The sequence below is a fragment of the Salvelinus fontinalis genome, chromosome 2, assembly GCF_029448725.1.
Source record: "Salvelinus fontinalis isolate EN_2023a chromosome 2, ASM2944872v1, whole genome shotgun sequence".
Taxonomy (NCBI): Eukaryota; Metazoa; Chordata; class Actinopteri; order Salmoniformes; family Salmonidae; genus Salvelinus; species Salvelinus fontinalis.
Window position 1 is genome coordinate 91,206,272 of NC_074666.1, and position 22,500 is coordinate 91,228,771.

General features: G+C 42.8%; 1 protein-coding gene across 4 annotated transcripts in view; it reads right to left on the reverse strand.

Moving 5' to 3' along the window:
• Positions 1–22,500, reverse strand: part of LOC129831640 (RNA binding protein fox-1 homolog 1-like) — a gene marked incomplete at its 3' end in the record, with an annotated part of 342,155 nt that overhangs the window by 177,506 nt on the left and 142,149 nt on the right.

Consider the following 22,500-nt stretch of genomic DNA (forward strand, 5'->3'; position numbering starts at 1 on the left):
TGTCTGACATACTGGTCTAGAAGAAAACAAACACCTTGAACTAGATGTCTGACATACTGGTCTAGAAGACAACAAACACCTGGAACTAGATGTCTGACATACTGGTCTAGAAGAAAACAAACACCTGGAACTAGATGTCTGACATACTGGTCTAGAAGAAAACAAACACCTGGAACTAGATGTCTGATATACTGATCTAGAAGACAACAAACACCTTGAACTAGATGTCTGACATACTGGTCTAGAAGACAACAAACACCTGGAACTAGATGTCTGACATACTGGTCCAGAAGAAAACAAACGCCTGGAACTAGATGTCTGACATACTGGTTTAGAAGAAAACAAAGTGTCAGGAGGTTCTCTTCTGCACTGTTCAACCAATTCAGTAAATGTGGAGGAGTTGAGATGGAATGTCGCCTTGTTAACGTCCAAAGTGGAAGTCATGTCACAACCGGAACATCCGGTTGATGGGGACTCGGCAGAGCACGGTGGACAACATCACGAGAGCTGGGGAACGGGAAGTTGTGATTGGTTAGAGAGCTGACAGGCGGGAGGTTGTGATTGGTCAGGGAGCTGGGTGACGGGATATTGTGATTGGTCACGGAGCTCCGCAAAGCGCTGATATTTGTAGGTAAATGCCAAGTCCCTGGAGCTTCTGCCAACACTGTTGTTACAACCACACACTTCCGACAGAGTTATTACCAAAGATCGATTGATCCGCCTCAAAAAGGACAATAATCCCACCATTTTGGTCTTTGACTGAGACCTCAAACAGCCACACACACATGTACATGCTCAAGAAACGCACAAACACAACAAAGAAATGTCTGTTGAAGTTTGTGAACAGATTTGTTAACGCTGTAAAAAAAAGCATGAGACTTACAACCTAAAACACAAGCTAGTACCATACACTCACATGTATTCACACACGTGCATGCAAACACGCACGCCCCCCCCCCCCCCCCCCCCCCCCCCCCCCACAGGTCAGTTGGCAGCACTGTATAGCTGACTAGACCAGCGTCGTCAAATATTTTAATATGAATACTTTTTTAATTGTGATTTATCAGGGGGCTACTGCAGCAGCATCAGCACCAGTACTTCCAGCAGCTACGCCGAATGCCAGAGACATTCATTATGGAAATGCTGCTACGCATTGATTTGTCACCCGCTGTAAAGCTCCGTCGCCGACCGACCGGCTCTATCTGCCTGCTCAGCTTTGCCACGGCAACGCCATTAATATCCTTCACTGTAGCCTCTCAGTCCACCGAGCATACACATCCTATTACTACTGCACCACGGAGGGGATAGGGGGCACCCCAAATGGCACCCTATTCCCTTTATACTACACTACCTTCAACTAGAGCCCTGGTCAAAAGTAGTGCACTGTGTAGGGAATAGGGTGCCATATGGCCCTGGTCTTTATTTGGATGCAGGTATAGACAGACTGGAAACCGGAGAGAGCAGAGTAAAGTACTGTACCTAGTTTGTGGTTGTCAGAGAGCAGGAATGAGAAAGAGAAAGAGGAGGTAGAGGAGACAGAGAACGAAGAGATAGAGAAAGAGGAGATAAAGGAGAATGAGGAGATAGGGAAAGAGGAGATAGAGGAGAGAAGATAGAGAAAGAGGAGATAGAGAAAGAAGAGATAGAGAAAGAGGAGATAGAGAAAGAAGAGATAGAGAAAGAGGAGATAGAGAAAGAGGAGATAGAGAAAGAAGAGATAGAGAAAGAGGAGATAGAGAAAGAGGAGATAGAGAAAGAAGAGATAGAGAAAGAGGAGATAGAGAAAGAGGAGATAGAGAAAGAAGAGATAGAGAAAGAGGAGATAGAGAAAGAAGAGATAGAGAAAGAGGAGATAGAGAAAGAGGAGATAGAGAAAGAAGAGATAGAGACAGAGGAGATAGGGAAAGGGGAGATAGGGAAAGGGGAGATAAAGGAGAATGAGGAGATAGAGAAATATGAGATAGAGGAGAAAGAGAAGAGGAGATAGAAGATAAAGAGGAGATAGAGGAGACAGAGAACGAAGAGATAGAGAAAGAGGAGATAAAGGAGAATGAGGAGATAGGGAAAGAGGAGATAGAGGAGAGAAGATAGAGAAAGAAGAGATAGAGAAAGAGGAGATAGAGAAAGAAGAGATAGAGACAGAGGAGATAGGGAAAGGGGAGATAGGGAAAGGGGAGATAAAGGAGAATGAGGAGATAGAGAAATATGAGATAGAGGAGAAAGAGAAGAGGAGATAGAAGATAAAGAGGAGATAGAGGAGACAGAGAACGAAGAGATAGAGAAAGAGGAGATAAAGGAGAATGAGGAGATAGGGAAAGAGGAGATAGAGGAGAGAAGATAGAGAAAGAAGAGATAGAGAAAGAGGAGATAGAGAAAGAAGAGATAGAGAAAGAGGAGATAGAGAAAGAGGAGATAGAGAAAGAGGAGATAGAGAAAGAAGAGATAGAGACAGAGGAGATATGGAAAGGGGAGATAGGGAAAGGGGAGATAAAGGAGAATGAGGAGATAGAGAAAGATGAGATAGAGGAGAAAGAGAAGAGGAGATAGAAGAGAAAGAGAAAGATGAGAAAGAGGAGACAGAGAACGAAGAGATAGAGAAAGAGGAGATAAAGGAGAATGAGGAGATAGGGAAAGAGGAGATAGAGAAAGAAGAGATAGAGACAGAGGAGATAGGGAAAGGGGAGATAGGGAAAGGGGAGGTAAAGGAGAATGAGGAGATAGAGAAAGATGAGATAGAGGAGAAAGTGAAGAGGAGATAGAAGAGAAAGAGAAGATGAGATGGAGGAGAAATAGAGGAGAGGATAGAGAAGATGAGAAAGAGAAGATGAGATAGAAGAGAAAGAGAAGAGGAGATAGAGGAGAAAGAGAAGAGGAGATAGAGGAGAAAGAGAAGAGGAGATAGAGAAGAGAAGATAGAGAAGAGGAGAAAGAGATGAGGAGATAGAGAAGAAAGAGAACGAAGAGATAGAGAAAGAGGAGATAAAGGAGAATGAGGAGATGGGGAAAGAGGAGATAGAGGAGAGAAGATAGAGAAAGAGGAGATAGAGAAAGAGGAGATAGAGAAAGAGGAGATAGAGAAAGAAGAGATAGAGACAGAGGAGATAGGGAAAGGGGAGATAGGGAAAGGGGAGATAGGGAAAGGGGAGGTAAAGGAGAATGAGGAGATAGAGAAAGATGAGATAGAGGAGAAAGAGAAGAGGAGATAGAAGAGAAAGAGAAGGTGAGATGGAGGAGAAATAGAGGAGAGGATAGAGAAGATGAGAAAGAGAAGATGAGATAGAAGAGAAAGAGAAGAGGAGATAGAGGAGAAAGAGAAGAGGAGATAGAGGAGATAGAGAAGAGAAGATAGAGAAGAGGAGAAAGAGATGAGGAGATAGAGAAGAAAGAGAAGAGGAGATAGAGAAGGAAGAGGAGATAGAGAAGAGGAGATAGAGAAGAAAGAGGAGAAAGAGATGAGGAGATAGAGAAGAAAGAGAAGAGAAGATGGAGATAGAGAAGAGGAGATAGAGGAGATAGAGAAGAGGAGATAGAGAAGAGGAGATAGAGAAGAAAGAGAAGAGGAGATAGAGGAGACAGAGAAGAGGAGATATAGGAGACAGAGAAGAGGAGATAGAGAAGAAAGAGAAGAGGAGATAGAGGAGACAGAGAAGAGGAGAAAGAGGAGATAGAGAAGAGGAGATAGAGAAGAAAGAGAAGAGGAGATAGAGAAGAGGAGATAGAGACGAAAGAGAAGAGGAGAAAGAGATGAGGAGATAGAGAAGAAAGAGAAGAGGAGATAGAGAAGAAAGAGAAGAGGAGATAGAGAAGGAAGAGGAGATAGAGAAGAGGAGATAGAGAAATAAGTAAAATGAGTAAAGGAGGAGGAGGAAGATGAGTGGGACTAAAGGGGAGTGGCAGTGTGGCAGTAGCAGTGGCAGTCCAGACAGAGATGGTGACATAGCTGCTTGGACTGTTTTTCTGCTTGGTTGGATCTTTCAGAACTCATTCTCGCTCTCTGACAACAACAACCTGACAAGCACACAGGACATCGAATTAGAACACAGGACATCGAATTAGTCTCCCCCTCTTTCTCCTCTTCTCTTGCAGTCAGACCTGTAGTTGTAGCTACCACCACAGAGTCAGACCTGTAGTTAGAGCTACCACCACAGAGTCATACCTGTAGTTGGAGCTACCACCACAGAGTCAGACCTGTAGTTGCAGCTACCACCACAGAGTCAGACCTGTAGTTGGAGCTACCACCACAGAGTCAGACCTGTAGTTGTAGCTACCACCACAGAGTCAGACATTTAGTTGGAGCTACCACCACAGAGTCAGATCTGTAGTTGGAGCTACCACCACAGAGTCAGACCTGTAGTTGGAGCTACCACCACAGAGTCAGACCTGTAGTTGGAGCTACCACCACAGAGTCAGACATTCAGTTGCAGCTACCACCACAGAGTCAGACCTGTAGTTGGAGCTACCACCACAGAGTCAGACCTGTAGTTGGAGCTACCACCACAGAGTCAGACCTGTAGTTGGAGATACCACCACAGAGTCAGACATTCAGTTGCAGCTACCACCACAGAGTCAGACCTGTAGTTGGAGCTACCACCACAGAGTCAGACCTGTAGTTGGAGCTACCACCACAGAGTCAGACCTGTAGTTGGAGCTACCACCACAGAGTCAGACCTGTAGTTGGAGCTACCACCACAGAGTCAGACCTGTAGTTGGAGCTACCACCACAGAGTCAGACCTGTAGTTGGAGCTACCACCACAGAGTCAGACCTGTAGTTGGAGCTACCACCACAGAGTCAGACCTGTAGTTGGAGCTACCACCACAGAGTCAGACCTGTAGTTGCAGCTACCACCACAGAGTCAGACATTCAGTTGCAGCTACCACCACAGAGTCAGACCTGTAGTTGGAGCTACCACCACAGAGTCAGACCTGTAGTTGCAGCAACCACCACAGAGTCAGACCTGTAGTTGGAGCTACCACCACAGAGTCAGACCTGTAGTTGCAGCTACCACCACAGAGTCAGACCTGTAGTTGCAACTACCACCACAGAGTCAGACCTGTAGTTGGAGCTACCACCACAGAGTCAGACCTGTAGTTGCAGCTACCACCACAGAGTCAGACCTGTAGTTGCAGCTACCACCACAGAGTCAGACATTCAGTTGCAGCTACCACCACAGAGTCAAACCTGTAGTTGTAGCTACCACCACAGAGTCAGACCTGTAGTTGGAGCTACCACCACAGAGTCAGACATTTAGTTGGAGCTACCACCACAGAGTCAGACATTTAGTTGGAGCTACCACCACAGAGTCAGACATTTAGTTGAAACTACCACCACAGTCAGACCTTTAGTTGAAAGGCTGGTCATGGCTCACATCAACACCATCATCCTAGACATCCTGTACCCTCTCAAATTTGCATACCGCCCCAACAGATCCACAGATGACGCAATCTCTACTATACTTCACACTGCCTTTTCCCACCTGGATAAGAGGAACACCTATGTGAGAAAGCTGTTCATTGACTACAGATCAACATCCTGACGGGCCACCCCAAGTGGTGAGGGTAGGCAGCAACAACACATCAGCCACACTGACCCTCAACGTGGAGGCCCCTCAGGGGTGCGTGCTTAGTCCCCTCCTGTACACCCTGTTCACCCACGACTGTGTGGCCGCGCACGACTCCAACACCATCATTGAGTTTTAACGATCAAACAATGGTAGGCCTGATCAACGACGAAGATGAGACAGCCTTTAGGCAGGAGGTCTGAGACCTGGCAGTGTGGTGCCAGAACAACAACCTCTCCCTCAACGTCAGCAAGACAAAGAAGATGATCGCGGACTACAGGAAACGAAGGGCCGAACACGTCCCCATTCACATCGACGGTAGCTGTAATGGAACGGGTCGAGAGCTTTAAGTTCCTCTGTGTCCACTAAGGACCTATCATGGTCCAAAACACACCAACACAGTTGTGAAGAGGGCACGACAATGCCTCTTCCCCCTCAGGACGCTGAAAATATTTGGCATGGGCCCTCAGATCCTCAAAAGGTTCTACAGCTGCACCATTGAGAGCATCTTGACTGGTTGCATCACCGCCAGGTATGGAAACTGCTTGGCATTCGACTGCAAGGCGCTACAGAGGGTAGTGTGAACGGACCAGTACATCACTGGGGCCAAGCTACCTGCCAGCCAGGACCTCTATACCAGATGGGGTCAGGCACAGAAAACTGTAGTGGTTAAAGCTATTTGACACATTAATGAATAGCGAAGCGCTATCACAAACAAACCCCTCAATTTGAATATGGATTTAAATTATAATTCCCCCCCCCCTCTTTTTTAGCTGAATACAAACCTAATTAATTAAAGAACATTCTCATTTTCATTCAACTTCATTCTCAACCCCTGGGAAATTCTAGAAAGTACTAAAATAATAATTGCAAATGATAAAAAAAATATGTTTGTGATCCAAGATGAGTTTTCCCCTTTCCAGTTCTGCTATTGAACTAAGGTACAGCTGTCGAATGATCTCTTCTAACAGGCTCTGAGGAGAAGCCTGTTTCTCTCCTGGGCATTGAACTATATTTCCTAGGCAGATTTACATCTTAATCAAATATGCACTATTAAATGAATTACGACACGTTTGATAGGTGGAAATATGAAAGTTGTATAATTTTTCTAAACTACGACTTCATGTTCATCTAAATGTCTATTACAGTAAATGTCTATTACAAACCCCATAAATGTCTATTACAAACCCCATAAATGTCTATTACAAACCCCATAAATGTCTATTACAAACCCCATAAATGTCTATTATAGTAAATGTCTTTTACAAACCCCATAAATGTCTATTATAGTAAATGTCTTTTACAAACCCCATAATTGTCTATTACAGTAAATGTCTATTACAAACCCCATAAATGTCTATTACAGTAAATGTCTATTACAAACCCCATAAATGTCTATTACAGTAAATGTCTATTACAAACCCCATAATGTCTATTATAGTAAATGTCTATTACAAACCCCATAAATGTCTATTATAGTAAATGTCCATTACAAACCCCATAAATGTCTATTACAGTAAATGTCTATTACAAACCCCATAAATGTCTATTAAAAACCCCATAAATGTATATTACAGTAAATGTCTTTTACAAACCCCATAAATGTCTATTACAAACCCCATAAATGTCTATTTCAAACGCCATGAATGTCTATTACAGTAAATGTCTATTACAAACCCCATAAATGTCTATTACAGTAAATGTCTATTACAAACCCCATAAATGTCTATTATAGTAAATGTCTATTACAAACCCCATACATGTCTATTACAGTAAATGTCTATTATAGTAAATGTCCATTACAAACCCCATAAATGTCTATTATAGTAAATGTCTATTACAAACCCCATACATGTCTATTACAGTAAATGTCTATTATAGTAAATGTCCATTACAAACCCCATAAATGTCTATTATAGTAAATGTCCATTACAAACCCCATAAATGTCTATTACAGTAAATGTCTATTACAAACCCCATAAATGTCTATTACAGTAAATGTCTATTACAGTAAATGTCTATTACAAACCCCATAAATGTCTATTACAGTAAATGTCTATTACAAACCCCATAAATGTCTATTATAGTAAATGTCCATTACAAACCCCATAAATGTCTATTACAGTAAATGTCTATTATAGTAAATGTCTATTACAAACCCCATAAATGTCTATTACAAACCCCATAAATGTCTATTACAGTAAATGTTTGTTTATGTATGTGTTATTATTGATCTATATATATTTATGTATGTGTTATTATTGATCTATATATATTTATGTATGCATAATATTGATCTATATATGTTTATACATGTGTTAATATTGATCTATATATAATATGTTTATAAATGTGTTAATATTGATCTATATATAATTTGTTTATATGTGTTATTGTTGATCTATATATGTTTTATACATGTGTTAATATTGATCTATATATAATATGTTTATATATGTGTTATTATTGATTTATATATAATATGTTTATATATGTGTTATTATTGATCTATATATAATATGTTTATATATGTGTCTTTATTGATCTATATATAATATGTTATATAAATATGTATATTATTGATCTATATATAATATGTTTATATATATGTATATTATTGATCTATATATAATATGTTTATATATGTGTTATTATTGATCTATATATAATATGTTTATATATGTGTCATTATTGATCTATATATAATATGTTATATAAATATGTATATTATTGATCTATATATAATATGTTTATATATATGTATATTATTGATCTATATATAATATGTTTATATATATGTATATTATTGATCTATATATAATATGTTTATATATGTGTTATTATTGATCTATATATAATATGTTTATATATGTGTTATTATTGATCTATATATAATATGTTTATATATGTGTCATTATTGATCTATATATAATATGTTTATATATGTGTTATTATTGATCTTGTAACGGCTTTCTTCTTCCTCCTCTGATGAGGAGTAGGAGGAAGGATCGGAAGACCAATGCGCAGCGTGGTACGTATCCATAAGGACTTTTAATAAGAATGAATACAACAAAATACAAACTAACAAAGTGAAACAAAAAGGAAGACCGAAAACAGTTCTGTCTGGTGGAGACACACAAAGACTGAAAACAACCACCCACCAACCCCAACAGAAAACAGGCCACCTAAATATGGTTCCCAATCAGGGACAACGATTGACAGCTGCCTCTGATTGAGAACCATATCAGGCCAAACACAGAAATAGAAAATCATAGAAATACTAACATAGACAACCCACCCAACTCACGCCCTGACCATACTAAAACAAAAGACAAAACAAAGGAACTAAGGTCAGAACGTGACAGATCTATGTTTATATATGTGTATATTATTGATCTATATATAATATGTTTATATATATATGTGTTATTATTGATCTATATATAATATGTTTATATATGTGTTAATATTGATCTACGTATATATGATTTATATGCACGTATTATTCTCAGGATCCCCTAAAATAAATGAATCATTAAATTCAGACTGATTGCTTTTAATAAAACTACCAACAGTCACTTCAGCCAGCATCCGTTACTCTGGATAACACACACACCCTGAAACAAAACCCACACACACCCTGAAACAAAACCCCCACACCCTGAAACAAAACCCACACACACCCTGAAACAAAACCCCCACACTATGAAACAAAACCCACAGACCATGAACAAAACCCACACTCCATGAAACAAAACCCCCACACCCTGAACCAAAACCCACACACACCCTGAAACAAAACCCCCACACTATGAAACAAAACCCACAGACCATGAACGAAACCCACACTCCATGAAACAAAACCCCCACACCCTGAAACAAAACCCACACACACCCTGAAACAAAGCCCCCACACTATGAAACAAAACCCACAGACCATGAACGAAACCCACACTCCATGAAACAAAACCCCCACACCCTGAAACAAAACCCCCACACCATGAAACAAAACCCACACACCATGAAACAAAACCCACAAACACCATGAAACAAAACCCCCACACCCTGAAACAAAACCCACACACCATGAAACAAAACCCACACACCATGAAACAAAACCCTCACACCCTGAAACAAAACCCTCACACCCTGAAACAAAACCCTCACACCATGAAACAAAACCCACACACCATGAAACAAAACCCACACACCATGAAACAAAACCCTCACACCCTGAAACAAACCCCTCACACCCTGAAACAAAACCCTCACACCCTGAAACAAAACCCTCACACCCTGAAACAAAACCCTCACACCCTGAAACAAAACCCACACACCATGAAACAAAACCCACACACCATGAAACAAAACCCTCACACCCTGAAACAAAACCCTCACACCCTGAAACAAACCCCTCACACCCTGAAACAAAACCCTCACACCCTGAAACAAAACCCTCACACCCTGAAACAAAACCCCCACACCCTGAAACAAAACCCTCACACCCTGAAACAAAACCCTCACACCCTGAAACAAAACCCCCACACCATGAATCAAAACCCACACACCATGAAACAAATCCCTCACACCCTGAAACAAAACCCACCCAAATCTCCCACATTACATGAGAAACTCTCAACATCAGCAGTGAAAAACATGTCAACATCCCCCAGCAGATGGCCAGGTATTGATCCCAACAGGCACCCTATTCCATATATAGTGCACTACTTTTGAACAGAGACTGCTATTTAGGACACAACCCAGCTATCTCTGAGAAACCGTATCACCCAAAACACGAGGACAATCAAACACAATAAATATAATCTACCCTCCCTCTTCCCCCTCCCTCTCTCCTGGCCTCCCCCATCCTCCTCCCCTCACTCTTCCTCGCCCCCCCCCCCCCCCCCTCGCCTCCCCCTTCCTCTCCCCTGGCCTCCCCCATCCTCCTCCCCTCCCACTCCCTCCCCTCGCCTCCCCCTTCCTCTCCCCTGGCCTCCCCCATCCTCCTCCCCTCCCATTCCCTCCCCTGGCCTCCCCCATCCTCCTCTCCCCTGGCCTTCCCCATCCTCCTCCCCTCCCTCTTCCTCGCCTCCCCTCTCCTCTCCTCGCCTCCCCCTTCCTCTCCCCTGGCCTCCCCCATCCTCATCGCCTCCCCCTTCCTCTCCCCTGGCCTCCCTCTTCACCCTCCTTTCCCCCTTCCTCTCGCCTCCCCCTTCCTCTCCCTGCAGTGACTTGACCAAAATGTCACCCCAAATAGCTGTGACCTCCTCAGACATGCTGCTGTGTTTATCCTGCTGCTGTGATTTACTCTCCAACATATCACCTGGTGACAACATATCACCTGGAGACGGGACTGACGGGAGGCAGGGACGCTTTCTTCCCCTCCTCCACCTCTCTGTCGCTCTCTTTCTCTCTCTCAATTACATTCAACGGGCTTTATTGACATTGGTAATATGTATTTACATTGCCAAAGAAAGTGGAATAGTCCAAAAACAAGGGAACTTTAACAATTAGATATAATCAATATACAGAAAGGTACCATAAATATTACTCTCACAAAAGTTTTAAAAGAAAATAGACATTTCAAATGTTATATTATTGGCTATAAACAGTGTTACAGGCTTTGGTTTTTCAATTTATATTTTGAGGTTGGACTTTAGCACGTATAGCTTGTTAGCACGTAGGAAGCACCGATTGGTGTCACCTCGTTAGTCAGTATGTGTTACACCTGTGCTGTTTGCCATCTCTTTAGTGGGAAGGTGTTTCACCTGTGCTGGCCCAGGTGATATTTAAGAGAGTCTGGTCCAGGTGATTTTTAAGAATGTCTGGCCCAGGTGATATTTAAGAGCGGCTGGCCCAGGTGATATTTAAGAGCGGCTGGCCCAGGTGATATTTAAGAGAGTCTGGTCCAGGTGATTTTTAAGAATGTCTGGCCCAGGTGATATTTAAGAACGTCTGGCCCAGGTGATATTTAAGAGCGTCTGGCCCAGGTGATATTTAAGAGCGTCTGGCCCAGGTGATATTTAAGAGTGTCTGGCCCAGGTGATATTTAAGAGCGTCTGTGTAACAGTCCTGACCTGTTTTATGTTGTTTTTTATGTGTTTATGGTCAGGGCATGTGTTTTGGGTGGGCAGTCTATGTTATCTGTTTCTATGTTGGTGTTGGGTTACCTGGTATGGCTCTTGATTAGAGGCAGGTGGTTTGCGTTTTCCTCTAATTAAGAGTCATATTTAGGTAGGGCGTTCTCACTGTTTGTTGGTGGGTGATTGTCTCCTGTGATGTCTCTCGTGTTGTCGATGTTATTCACTTACGGGGCTGTTTGGCTGTTCGTGCGTTTTGATGTAACGTTCCTGTCCGTGAGTTTACGTTTAGTGATGTGAGTTTATGTTCAGGTTTCGTTCTACGTCGTTTTCTTATTTTGTAAGTTTGTTATAGTGTTTGTTTTCGTATTGCCATCTTCATCAGTTTTCGTTTATAAATAAAAAGATGGCTTATTTCCCACAAGCTGCATTTTGGTCTGAAGATCCTTCTCTCCTCACCTCGTCTGAGGATGAGGAGAGCGACAGCCGTAACAGTCTGGCCCAGGTGATATTTAAGAGAGTCTGCCCCAGGTGATATTTAATAGTGTCTGGCCCAGGTGATATTTAAGAGAGTCTGGCCCAGGTGATATTTAAGAGAGTCTGGCCCAGGTGATATTTAAGAGAGTCTGGCCCAGGTGACATTTAAGAGAGTCTGGCACAGGTGATATTTAAGAGAGTCTGGCCCAGTGCTCCAATTGTCTTGATAGATGTGGAGGGTTAACACCTTTAGATGTCTTGATAGATGTGGAGGGTTAACTCCTTTAGTTGTCTTGATAGATGTGGAGGGTTAACTCCTCTAGTTGTCTTGGTAGATGTGGAGGGTTAACTCCTCTAGTTGTCTTGATAGATGTGGAGGGTTAACACCTCTAGTTGTCTTGATAGATGTGGAGGGTTAACACCTTTAGTTGTCTTGAAAGATGTGGAGGGTTAACTCCTTTAGTTGTCTTGGTAGATGTGGAGGGTTAACTCCTTTAGTTATCTTGGTAGATGTGGAGGGTTAACTACTTTAGTTGTCTTGATAGATGTGGAGGGTTAACTCCTCCAGTTGTCTTGATAGATGTGGAGGGTTAACTCCTTTAGTTGTCTTGGTAGATGTGGAGGGTTAATTCCTTTAGTTGTCTTGAGAGATGTGGAGGCTTAACACCTCTAGGTGTCTTGGTAGATGTGGAGGGTTAATTCCATTAGTTGTCTTGGTAGATGTGGAGGGTTAACTCCTTTAGATGTCTTGGTAGATGTGGAGGGTTAACTCCTCTAGTTGTCTTGATAGATGTGGAGGGTTAACTCCTCTAGTTGTCTTGATAGATGTGGAGGGTTAACTCCTTTAGTTGTCTTGAGAGATGTGGAGGGTTAACTACTCTAGTTGTCTTGAGAGATGTGAAGGGTTAACTCCTTTAGTTGTCTTGAGAGATGTGGAGGGTTAACACCTCTAGTTGTCTTGGTAGATGTGGAGGGTTAATTCCATTAGTTGTCTTGGTAGATGTGGAGGGTTAACTCCTTTAGATGTCTTGGTAGATGTGGAGGGTTAACTCCTCTAGTTGTCTTGATAGATGTGGAGGGTTAACTCCTCTAGTTGTCTTGATAGATGTGGAGGGTTAACTCCTTTAGTTGTCTTGAGAGATGTGGAGGGTTAACTCCTTTAGTTGTCTTGAGAGATGTGGAGGTTTAACTACTTTAGTTGTATTGAGAGATGTGGAGGGTTAACACCTTTAGTTGTCTACATAGACGTGAAGGGTTAACTCCTCTAGTTGTCTTGGTAGATGTGGAGGGTTAACTCCTTTAGTTGTCTTGGTAGATGTGGAGGGTTAACTCCTTTAGTTTTCTTGAGAGATGTGGAGGGTTAACTCCTTTAGTTGTCTTGATAGATGTGGAGGGTTAACTCCTCTAGTTGTCTTGAGAGATGTGGAGGGTTAACTCCTCTAGTTGTCTTGATAGATGTGGAGGGTTAACTCTTTAGTTGTCTTGATAGATGTGGAGGGTTAACACCTTTAGTTGTCTTGATAGATGTGGAGGGTTAACTCCTTTAGTTGTCTTGATAGATGTGGAGGTTTAACTCCTTTAGTTGTCTTGGTAGATGTGGAGGGTTAACACATTTAGTTGTCTTGGTAGATGTGGAGGGGTAACTCCTCTAGTTGTCTTGGTAGATGTGGAGGGTTAACTCCTTTAGTTGTCTTGGTAGATGTGGAGGGTTAACTCCTCTAGTTGTCTTGATAGATGCGGAGGGTTAACTCCTTTAGTTGTCTTGATATATGTGGAGGGTTAACACCTTGAGTTGTCTTTGATAGATGTGGAGGGTTAATTCCTTTAGATGTCTTGGTAGATGTGGAGGGTTAACTCCTCTAGTTGTCTTGATAGATGTGGAGGGTTAACTCCTTTAGTTGTCTTGAGAGATGTGGAGGGTTAACGTCTTTAGTTGTCTTGAGAGATGTGGAGGGTTAACTCTTTAGTTGTCTTGATAGATGTGGAGGGTTAACTCCTCTAGTTGTCTTGATAGATGCGGAGGGTTAACTCCTCTAGTTGTCTTGATAGATGTGGAGGGTTAACTCCTTTAGTTGTCTTGATAGATGTGGAGGGTTAACTCCTCTAGTTGTCTTGATAGATGTGGAGGGTTAACTCCTCTAGTTGTCTTGATAGATGTGGAGGGTTAACACCTTTAGTTGTCTTGGTAGATGTGGAGGGTTAACTCCTTTAGTTGTCTTGGTAGATGTGGAGGGTTAACTCCTCTAGTTGTCTTGATAGATGTGGAGGGTTAACACCTTTAGTTGTCTTGATAGATGTGGATGGTTAACTCCTCTAGTTGTCTAGATAGATGTGGAGGGTTAACTCCTCTAGTTGTCTTGATAGATGTGGAGGGTTAACTCCTCTAGTTGTCTCTCCCTATTTGATTGTTAGACAATCCTTTATCTGTTTTCCATGATTTTGTTTTCCTTCAACTTTGTGGTTTGCTTCCTGTCTTTCAGTTTGGTGTGGGTTTTTATTTTGTTTGCCTGTTCTTGGTAAATGTAGTGGGTCTCACGGTGGGTGTCATGTAGGTCCCAGTTGTTGTTGCTAGTCAACATTCAGAGGACACCCCCACGAGTGTCTTTCAGAACCCCTCCTAAAACCAGACCTGTTTCATTCTGGTTGTTTAGATGAATGACTCTTTGTTAGTTCCCTCTTCTGCCTGAGCGACATTATTTGGTTTTCTAGCTGGGTAACGTAACAACAGTGTTGAAGTAGGAAAGGCAAAATGCATCCAAAAACAGGTTGTACTTACAGTGTTTGTGCTCCACTGGTTGTTCCCATGGCAACGTGTCACTAATCTAGCTGCTAGTAGATATGGGAGTTTATCAAAATTGGTTTTGTTTTCAAGTGTTTTATGGGTCTGTGTAATCTGAGGGAAATATGTGTCTCTAATATGGTCATACATTTGGCAGGAGGTTAGGAAGTGCAGCTCAGTTTCCACCTCATTTTGTGGGCAGTGTGCACATAGCCTGTCTTCTCTTGAGAGACAGTCTGTACATTTTCAAAGCTTTACTTAATTTTTGATCAGTCACAGTGGTCAGGTATTCTGCTCTCTATTTAGGGCCAAATAACATTGCAGTTTGCTCTGTTTTTCTGTAAATTCTTTCCAATGTTTCAAGTAATTATCTTTTTGTTTTCTCATGATTTGGTTGGGTCTAATTGTGTTGCTGTCCTGGGGCTCTGTGGGGTGTGTTTGTGAACAGAACCCCAGGACCAATAGGAAGAGGGGACTCGTCTCTCTGTAGGTGAGATTTTTGTTATGGAAGAATTTAATTGCTCTTTTCTGGATTTGAATAATTAACAGGAAATCATTCTAATTCGTCTCTGCATGCATTATCTGTTGTTTTACATTGTACACAGTGGATGTTGTTGCAGAATTCTGCATGCAGAGCCTCAATTTGGTGTCTGTCCCATTTTGTGAATTCTTGGTTGGTGAGCAGACCCCAGACCTCACAACCATAAAGGGCAATGGGTTCTATAACTGATTCAAGTATGTTTTGCCAAATCCTAAATGGGAAGTCAAATTTTATGGCTCTCTTGCCATGTCTCACAGATGGTTTGCAGCTTTGTGGAAGTTACCTGTGGTGCGGATGTTTAGGCCGAGGTAGGTATAGTTTATTCTTCTCCCAAGGGAGACGGTGTCTAGGTGGAATTTGTATTTATGGTCCTGGCAACTAGAACACCATCATTTTGTCTTACTGTCTCTGGCTGTCTCTCTTCTCATTACCTCAGTCCCTTCCCCCTCTCTCTCTCTCTTCTCATTACCTCAGTCCCTTCCCCTCTCTCTCTCTCTTCTCATTACCTCAGTCCCTTCCACTCTCTCTCTCTCTCCTCATTACCTCAGTCCCTTCCCCTCTCTCTCTCTCTTCTCATTACCTCAGTCCCTTCCTCTCTCTCTCTTTTCTCATTACCTCAGTCCCTTCCTCTCTGTCTCTCTCTCTTCTCATTACCTCAGTCCCTTCCTCTCTGTCTCTCTTCTCATTACCTCAGTCCCTTCCTCTCTATCTCTCTCTCTTCTCATTACTTCAGTCCCTTCCCCTCTCTCTCTCTCTTCTCATTACCTCAGTCCCGTCCTCTCTGTCTCTCTCTCTTCTCATTACCTCAGTCCCTTCCCCTCTCTCTCTCTCTTCTCATTACCTCAGTCCCTTCCTCTCTGTCTGTCTCTCTCTCTTCTCATTACCTCAGTCCCTTCCCCTCTCTCTCTCTTCTCATTACCTCAGTCCCGTCCTCTCTGTCTCTCTCTCTTCTCATTACCTCAGTCCCTTCCTCTCTATCTCTCTCTCTTCTCATTACCTCAGTCCCGTCCTCTCTGTCTCTCTTCTCATTACCTCAGTCCCTTCCTCTCTCTCTCTCTCTCTTCTCATTACCTCAGTCCCTTCCTCTCTATCTTTCTCTCTTCTCATTACCTCAGTCCCGTCCTCTCTGTCTCTCTCTCTTCTCATTACCTCAGTCCCTTCCTCTCTGTCTCTCTCTCTCTCTTCTCATTACCTCAGTCCCTTCCCCTCTCTCTCTCTCTTCTCATTACCTCAGTCCCTTCCTCTCTGTCTCTCTTCTCATTACCTCAGTCCCTTCCTCTCTATCTCTCTCTCTTCTCATTACCTCAGTCCCTTCCTCTCTCGTTCAGCCTCTCCGCAGCCTGGCTCATATACAAGTGGGGAAACCTATTTAGGCGCGTTATGTTCAGATAAATTCAATCAGCCATCTCCAGTACCGCAGCGATCTGTCTGAGGGAGAGCAATGAGAGCTAGAGCCAGGAGTCACAGTAACAAAACACTCCATCATCTGCAACAAAGCATTGATTTCCAGAGCGAGGGGAGGAGGGTGCGCTGTGTCTGTGGATCGCTTACAAAGCGCCTCTCATTCATACACTTAGTGGGAACGAATGAGAATGAAGGAGAGGAAGAGAGAGGGATGAGAGGAGTCAGTAGATTAAGCATCACTCGGCTGTAACGCACGGTAAACCCACGGGCCAGGGGGAGGAGGTGTATCATCAGGGCGCACACACACACACACACACACACACACACACACACACACACACACACACACACACACACACACACACACACACACACACACAGGAGTGGAGGAGGACGCTGAGATCTTATTAGATGAAAACCACGAACACAAATCAATGGTTATTGTTCTATAAGTCTGCATGGGAGAGCAGAGATGAGTTGTAAAGCTATCTGGATGGCTGGGGATGTCGTCTGTATTCATATAGATCTGATGAAGGCATTCTATTCTCTCTGTCTCGTCCTCTGACCTTAATACGTTTCATATCAAATCAACTGGAGACAAATAGCATCTAACTTCCTCTAAAACAAAGAAACATACATACTATAAAAATAAATACTATAGTCAAAATATTATTACGATAAAATATTTGAAAATCCAAGACAGACTAAGACGTCTGTAGTGACTTGAAACGATATCAACAGACCAAGATTACGCCATTACTACAGACCAAGACTTATCCTCTGAGACAACAGACCACTTCACTGACTGTAATGATATCAACAGACTGACAACAGACCACATCACTGACTGTAATGATAACAACAGACTGACAACAGACCACTTCACTGACTGTAATGATATCAACAGACTGAGACAACAGACCACTTCACTGACTGTAATGATAACAACAGACTGACAACAGACCTCTTCACTGACTGTAATGACATCAACAGACCACTTCACTGACTGTAATGATATCAACAGTCTGGGACAACAGACCACTTCACTGACTGTAATGATTTCAACAGACCACTCCACTTACTGTAATGATATCAACAGACTGACAACAGACCACTTCACTGACTGTAATGATATCAACAGACTGACAACAGACCACTCCACTGACTGTAATGATATCAACAGACTGACAACAGACCACTTCACTGACTGTAATGATATCAACAGACTGACAACAGACCACTTCACTGACTGTAATGATATCAACAGACTGAGACAACAGACCACTTCACTGACTGTAATGATATCAACAGACTGAGACAACAGACCACTTCACTGACTGTAATGATATCAACAGACCACTTCACTGACTGTAATGATATCAACAGACTGACAACAGACCACTTCACTGACTGTAATGATATCAACAGACCACTTCACTGACTGTAATGATATCAACAGACTGACAACAGACCACTTCACTGACTGTAATGATATCAACAGGCTGACAACAGACCACTTCACTGACTGTAATGATAACAACAGGCTGACAACAGACCACTTCACTGACTGTAATGATATCAACAGACCACTTCACTGACTGTAATGATATCAACAGACTGAGACAACAGACCACTTCACTGACTGTAATGATAACAACAAAGACTTTCATGTGTCTCTCTCAGGTCTCCAGAAATGTGAGTTTGATTTGAAGTTCAATTTAAAGCTTCCTGTTTAAAATGGTTTATTACTTTACTATTGCTACTTTATTACGAAATAACTTATGTTTACTCATTATTATAAGCATCGTTTTGTTTTAAATCAGTCCTGAGACCAGAGACAGTTTGCTGTGTGTTTGTTTAGTTGGAATCCATTTGAACAGACACCAGGAAAGAACCCTGTGAAATGTGTTTCATATATATATATATATTTATTCACAACTCAACCCCTCCAATATGTGTATCATAGATATATATATACACTGCTCAAAAAAATAAAGGGAACACTTAAACAACACAATGTAACTCCAAGTCAATCACACTTCTGTGAAATCAAACTGTCCACTTAGGAAGCAACACTGATTGACAATAAATTTTACATGCTGTTGTGCAAATGGAATAGACAAAAGGTGGAAATTATAGGCAATTAGCAAGACACCCCCAATAAAGGAGTGATTCTGCAGGTGGTGACCACAGACCACTTCTCAGTTCCTATGCTTCCTGGCTGATGTTTTGGTCACTTTTGAATGCTGGCGGTGCTTTCACTCTAGTGGTAGCATGAGACGGAGTCTACATCCCACACAAGTGGCTCAGGTAGTGCAGCTCATCCAGGATGGCACATCAATGCGAGCTGTGGCAAGAAGGTTTGCTGTGTCTGTCAGCGTAGTGTCCAGAGCATGGAGGCGCTACCAGGAGACAGGCCAGTACATCAGGAGACGTGGAGGAGGCCGTAGGAGGGCAACAACCCAGCAGCAGGACTGCTACCTCCACCTTTGAGCAGGAGGAGCACTGCCAGAGCCCTGCAAAATGACCTCCAGCAGGCCACAAATGTGCATGTGTCAGCATATGGTCTCACAAGGGCTCTGAGGATCTCATCCCGGTACCTTATTGCAGTCAGGCTACCTCTGGCGAGCACATGGAGGGCTGTGCGGCCCCACAAAGAAATGCCATCCCACACCATGACTGACCCACCGCCAAACCGGTCATGCTGGAGGATGTTGCAGGCAGCAGAACGTTCTCCACGGCGTCTCCAGACTCTGTCACGTCTGTCACATGTGCTCATGTGCAGAGTGTGAACCTGCTTTCATCTGTGAAGAGCACAGGGCGCCAGTGGCGAATTTGCCAATCTTGGTGTTCTCTGGCAAATGCCAAACGTCCTGCACGGTGTTGGGCTGTAAGCACAACCCCCACCTGTGGACGTTGGGCCCTCATACCACCCTCATGGAGTCTGTTTCTGACCGTTTGAGCAGACACATGCACATTTGTGGCCTGCTGGAGGTCATTTTGCAGGGCTCTGGCAGTGCTCCTCCTGCTCAAAGGCGGACGTAGCGGTCCTGCTGCTGGGTTGTTGCCCTCCTACGGCCTCCTCCACGTCTCCTGATGTACTGGCCTGTCTCCTGGTAGTGCCTCCATGCTCTGGACACTACGCTGACAGACACAGCAAACCTTCTTGCCACAGCTCGCATTGATGTGCCATCCTGGATGAGCTGCACTACCTGAGCCACTTGTGTGGGCTGTAGACTCCGTCTCATGCTACCACTAGAGTGAGAGCACCGCCAGCATTCAAAAGTGACCAAAACATCAGCCAGGAAGCATAGGAACTGAGAAGTGGTCTGTGGTCACCACCTGCAGAATCACTCCTTTATTGGGGGTGTCTTGCTAATTGCCTATAATTTCCACCTTTTGTCTATTCCATTTGCACAACAGCATGTGAAATTTATTGTCAATCAGTGTTGCTTCCTAAGTGGACAGTTTGATTTCACAGAGGTGTGATTGACTTGGAGTTACATTGTGTTGTTTAAGTGTTCCCTTTATTTTTTTGAGCAGTGTATATATATTTATTCACAACTCAACCCTCCAATATGTGTATCATATATATATATATATATATATTTATTTATTCACAACTCAACCCTCCAATATGTGTCTCATATATATATATATATATATATATTTATTCACAACTCAACCCCTCCAATATGTCTCATATATATATATTTAATCACAACTCAACCCTCCAATATGTGTATCATAGATATATATATATATTTATTCACAACTCAACCCTCCAATATGTGTATCATAGATATATATATATATATATATACTTATTTATTCACAACTCAACCCTCCAATATGTGTCTCATATATATATATATATATATATATATATATATATTTATTCACAACTCAACCCCTCCAATATGTCTCATATATATATATATATTCACAACTCAACCCCTCCAATATGACCAGGTATTCTTCCAGAACCAGTGGACAGTTAGATTGTGACTAAATCAAATTCAGTTCTGCTTCCAACACCATTTGATTACCCAATAACCCAATACTACATCTTAGTCAATAAACAAATAGGTGGTATTTTATATACAAACATTTACATCTACAGAACGTGGTTATTTAACACCAATTCTATAATAAAAAGTGGTAGTTCATTGATATATAATGTGCAGTATACCAGACAAACAGACTGACATCACAACAACAACATCTCCTCTGGCATCACAACAACAACCTCTCCTCTGGCATCACAACAACAACCTCTCCTCTGGCATCACAACAACAACATCTCCTCTGGCATCACACCACAACATCTCCTCTGGCATCACACCACAACATCTCCTCTGGCATCACACCACAACATCTCCTCTGGCATCACACCACAACAACCTCTCCTCTGGCATCACAACAACAACATCTCCTCTGGCATCACAACAACAACATCTCCTCTGGCATCACAACAACAACATCTCCTCTGGCATCACACCACAACATCTCCTCTGGCATCACACCACAACATCTCCTCTGGCATCACACCACAACATCTCCTCTGGCATCACACCACAACATCTCCTCTGGCATCACACCACAACATCTCCTCTGGCATCACACCACAACATCTCCTCTGGCATCACACCAAAACATCTTCTCTGGCATCACACCACAACATCTCCTCTGGCATCACACCACAACATCTCCTCTGGCATCACAACAACAACATCTCCTCTGGCATCACACCACAACATCTCCTCTGGCATCACAACAACACCATCTCCTCTGGCATCACAACAACAACCTCTCCTCTGGCATCACACCACAACATCTCCTCTGGCATCACAACAACAACATCTCCTCTGGCATCACACCACAACATCTCCTCTGGCATCACAACAACAACATCTCCTCTGGCATCACAACAACAACATCTCCTCTGGCATCACAACAACAACATCTCCTCTGGCATCACACCACAACATCTCCTCTGGCATCACACCACAACATCTCCTCTGGCATCACAACAACAACATCTCCTATGGCATCACACCACAACATCTCCTCTGGCATCACACCACAACATCTCCTCTGGCATCACACCACAACATCTCCTCTGGCATCACAACAACAACAACAACATCTCTTCTGGCATCACAACAACAACATCTCCTCTGGCATCACAACAACAACATCTCCTCTGGCATCACAACAACAACATCTCCTCTGAAATCACAACAACAACAACTCCTCTGCCATCACAACAACAACAACATCTCCTCTGGCATCACAACAACAACAACATCTCTTCTGGCATCACAACAACAACATTTCCTCTGGCATCACACCAACAACAACATCTCTTCTGGCATCACACCACAACATCTCCTCTGGCATCACAACAACAACAACATCTCCTCTGGCATCACAACAACAACATCTCCTCTGGCATCACAACAACAACCTCTCCTCTGGCATCACAACAACAACCTCTCCTCTCAGTCCAAAGTTATCCAACCAGCAAGAACATTGCCCATCAATAATGCATCGCTGCCGAATAAGCAAACAAACAAGAATATGCCAGATGAACACATACACAAACACACACACACACACACACACACACACACACACACACACACACACACACACAC